Raw genomic sequence first — 5,085 nt, 5'->3', positions numbered from 1 at the left:
TAAAGAGCTAAAGTAGTATAATTAAGCAAGGATGGGGGCAAGGAGGAAGCAGGAGAGAAGGAGCGAGGAGGAAGGTACGGAAGTGCAGCAGGAGCAAACACCCCCCCTTACCTTTCATTGAGCGACGTGTTTCTCCCTCTTTTCCTCTTATGAGCTGCTATGGGATTAGGTAGTGAGGCATGTTTAGCATTTCTTCGTTTGTTTTTAAGTTTTTTTCTAGTATTTAGTTATTCATTCTTTTCGCTTAATTCCCTTTTAGAGAGAGTTTCTAATTGTCTTCCTTAAGTAGGAGTAATGAGTTTCAGCTGACCCTCTTTTCTACTCACTTCTCCCTAGCTAAGTAATAACCACTATGGATTCTGGCCTCGCTCTTCTGTCTTTTAATACGTCCCCTCGTTCTTGCACCGACCCATTTACAACATCGACCTTATCTCCTCGACCCCACTTGACTTTTCACACCCGTCCCTACGCGGCCAATCGTGTGTCTTCGACTTGTTATCGCTCTGGCAGTCCGGTTGTGCTTTTCTCCCGATTGCTTTGTCTCTTCCGTTCCCTCTCTTTTTCTCTTTCCCCGCAGCCGGCATTTACCACCCGCCGTCCTTTGGTTCTGCTTGGTTTCCGTCCCGGTGTTTTCCCTGTTTTCTTCTTCCATCCGCCCCGCGGTGGTTTTGTCCATCAGCCCCCATGAATCAGGTTCTTGGGTATAGGTATTTGATGTATCATGATCGGTGCCCACTCTATGGACCCCCCCGTTCATATAAAGAGTGCCGGCGTGCGCTTTTGTCACTTAGCCATTATCATTGCTGACCTTTTTGCCCTCATCTCCTCTTGACTGGTTTAATCTTACCATTTTCGATCTGTTGTTTGATTTAATCTTTTATTCTTATTATATACTTTTACTTTATATTGGCACATAAGCTATTAACACATTTTGGCGATGCCACTGGCTTTACTGCGTTGACAAATACAGAATGCCTTATCTAACCTACTTGGTTAATAAATACAGTTCCTTGCACTTATTGTGTCTCTTCCACTGATTATCGCCATTATCTGGGGAACATGTAATTCGACCTCGGCCGCAATATCGTCTTCACGCCCCATAGATCCTCCCCCCTACTCCTTTTTAGTTCGCCCTCTCTCCATTGACACTCGTCCCTTATTTTACAATAATGCGCGGCATCAAATACTGTTTCAACCCAATTATCATTTAATTCTTTTTCTTATTGAGCTCCATTGCGTGCACACAAGTTCATACATATTGTTCAAACCGTCCATGACATGACATGAACTTTTAGCCAAGCTCCAGTGCAACCCACATTCTTCCTTGCTTATTATGACATTATTAACAAATGACCATACAACTTCTACGTGTCAACACGTGCCTAGAAATATAGAACTTCAGCACGCTTGTCTTGGACTATGTATCCCGCTCACACAATAAGTAGCTCGCCAAAGTCATATTTACAAATTTATTCCTCCTGTTCCGTTCGCGAACCAGTAGCTTTTGAACGGTCATTTGACCCTTAATGAGAAATGCACCTCAACTTTCTCATGAGGGGCCTCCTCTGACACGTTATTGTGAATTTGTGGCTAAAATTTAATCCAATTTGGTCCTATCAATCCTCCCGAGTTGGAATGCGCAAGATTTTAGGTAATTTTGCATATGACGAAACATGAGAACAAGGTTGCCAAGTCTTTTCTCAGCACACCACCTTTGAGCTTCAAAGGATGCTACACATTTACCAGTTACGCGATCATATAATCCTTCTCTCTATATTTGTTATCCTATCGTAAATTCTTTACTACTCACTCTTTTTTTACTGTTTCATTTATTCAAATTTGTGGAACACCATTGTGATTTTGAATTTGCCCGTGATCTAATCAATGTCACAGGTTCAATGGATTATAATGGGACATGTGCATGTATGCATGATGCCTTCTTTTACCATGTTACCAGTAGCGTCAGACCCGACTCTGTTACCTTCGTCTATCGAATGTCTCTGATGCCAGCCATGCCTTTCTATTTACGTACACTTCGTTATCTTTTTAGAGCTATACCCCCTTTTCTGTGCCCTAGGCAGCCCTGAGTTCTATAAAACTTTTCCATAACCTTCCGACATGACTGTCCCCCCGCTGCAAGCGCTATTGTTTTTCCTCAGTCATTTTTTTTCTTTAGAATACTACCTATGGCCGGCCAGAGGTTACTCCACAGAAGCACATTTCAGATGTTAATCTCATGGAACGACTTATCCAGCCTAGTGGTTCATACCTCATCTCCAAGAAATGTTATCAGCCACTGTCATAGAACCTTTTTTTCTGTGCGAGTATCTACATTCCACTTCCCCACTTCAAGTACGTCGGAATTCAACTTTTCTCCTTCTACTTTCCCCAAGTCTGCTTCTTCAGACTTCCAATTCTTTTTGATGTACCTTCCAAAATTTCTCACCTAAATTGACTTTACCATTCTTAACCATATCAGTAAACCCATCCTACATGGCTTCTGGGGCCTCTTGCTTACTAGCTACGTTAATTTGCCGGTACCTCACGAAATGGTCCTTGTCACCCCCAACTACACTTATCTTCTTTTGCTAGACCTAGTTAGCACCGGTTGTATTGCTACTCCAACCAATCCCCCCGGATGGCCAACCCATGTCAAACCCTCACTGGGGCCAAAACGTCAATGAGGCTCGTCTCTCTGCAACGTTCGCCATCGATAAATACCCTACATGTGCACATCGCCTTTCCTTGACAAGTCGGCAGCGGTCATACCTCCACCCTCTTTCCGTCCTCCCCCTTCTTTCTCCTTTTTTTCCCTCTTTTTCAGTCCCGTCTGTCGGTCTCCCCTACCTTTTTTCTACGTCTCTCTCCTCCCCTCGCTTTTTCTGGCCACTGCCTCCTCCGTCATCTGGGTGGCTGGCCACTTAGTCTAATCAGTTGTTGACATTCGCAAACTGCCCCAAGGGCGCTGTGGGAACGTAAATGTTGATGCACTCCCTTGGTGGGGACTACTTCAGCCATCGAGCAACACTACCGCTTCAACAGCTCTCTCGCTATGCAGAACCAGTGTGGCTGACTACTTGGAACAATTTTTGGGTCGGGACTCGTTTCTCATTATGTCCTCTTTTGCGCCTACTAGGCGAATTTTTGTTCCATTTTTGCTGTAGGGCTATAGATATGTGCGCTTCCCCGTGTTCACAAGGCATCTCCAAGACACACTGTGTGACTATGATTCATCGCCCGGGACACTAAAGGATTCCATGCAAGGAGGATACAGAGTCCGGTGCTGTCTTTCTTTGTAATAACAGGCTAGCTCACCACATCGCAGTCCCATTTTTCTTGCCAAGTTACTGTTCTCTTCTCTGTCCTGACCCCTTAAAACTGTGCCTGTTGACTTTAGTTTGGCTTCCGTCTTTATCAACTTTAAAATCCCTCCTGTGTTTTGCCGCAGCCCGTCCTCCTTCTCCCTATACCTTAGGGGAAGTAGCCAGGAATCTTGTAACGCATGCATGGAAACAGTGGAGTTAGTCCTTAGGCAAGGGGCAAATCTTCTTAGCTGATTTTACCCGCTGGTGGAGGCGATTACCCTGCGTTGGACCCGCAGGCTGCGTTTAAATCCAAGACTGTATTCGTGCTGATTCGAGCATCTTCCAAGATACAAAGCTTGGGGTTTCTCTCCCAACACTATCGCTGAGGGGTGATGGCTTAGGTCGTGTTTGTCTAGATGGGAAGACCTGGATCCAGTCGGTATCAATCCCTGAACCGTGTGCTAATACACAGGCTCTCCCCGTTAGTGCATGTTCTGCCATGTAACTAAAGCCGTCCACCTGAGTTGCCCACAAACAATTATGTTGGATTCTTAGCTCCATAGATCCTTTGTCCTTCTCTATGATTATCTATTGTAGTGGCCTCCCGAGCTCGCACCGCGGCATAGTAGCAGGAAAGATTGCGGAAGAGACTGTCATTTCCGCCTTATCAACAAATACCATATCATTCTTTGTATTTTGATTGGATTATAGGAAGTGTTTGTCATGTGTACTTTCCTGCTAACAACAAATCGTTGTCTCCTCTTTGTGAGCGTGCTTTTTCTTGGTCAACTGTTCCTAAGTCAAAACGAAATAACTTCACTTAAATTAACTTATAATCGTCGTAAGTCACTCCCTACACCCTAAAACATAGTGATATTATGACTGCATACACACGGTGACCAACAGCTTATACCATTTTTATCCACAGCTTCGGGTAGCCTTGTGCACCATACGTGGACACCATTTATAACAAGCCTATGTTCAATCACCGCTGCAATTTCAAAATAATAATAGATGCACATCTTCGATTAACTTTATTATTTGACCTTAGTATTCGTAGGGTGCGCTTCCTAGCTGTGCCTTAGGAGTTGGATTTTGATTTAATTGTTGGTTTGTTGTAAGTTACCTATATCATTAGAGTACATATTTCAAATTACAACCTTTTTCATCATTTTCCCCGTGTGATATAACGTAGAAAATCTAATCTATGAACCTCAATACTTCAAGCTCAGTAATGCTGCTCGCGGAAGTTAAAAAAATAAAGTATACCCTTATCGTTACAAGTGAAGATGACCAATTAATACATTATACTATGCATGCTGTTTTGCCACTGCATCTAACAAAATGGTCTATATTAAATTTGTCATTACTTGCTAGCCAAAATTAAAACACATGTTTAACACAGAATTATATGAAAATCTTGTGCACTGTTCTTATACACAAATGTACTAAAATCAACATGCCCCCTGTAGACAACAATGACCTTGATTAAGACTATATTATGTATATTGTAGTGGATACTTCATTTTATTAGTAAAATATCTTAATTACATGTTTATAAACCAAATTCCATTTTGAGAACGGTCATATATGAGGATTGGCACGCTCTCCTTAGGCGCAACCAACTGCATCAACATTTTCAGTAAGCGACTCCCACCCCAACACGGGCACAATGTGGTCGAAATTATGGATTAATAGGTCGTCTCAAAATTGAAACACATTTTTAAATATACACACTTAAGCTCATGTGTTGATCTTCAGCCCTTTAACCCTCTGCAGT

Source organism: Malania oleifera, chromosome 13 (assembly GCF_029873635.1).
Source record: "Malania oleifera isolate guangnan ecotype guangnan chromosome 13, ASM2987363v1, whole genome shotgun sequence".
Lineage (NCBI taxonomy): Eukaryota > Viridiplantae > Streptophyta > Magnoliopsida > Santalales > Ximeniaceae > Malania > Malania oleifera.
This window is presented reverse-complemented; position numbering follows the sequence as displayed.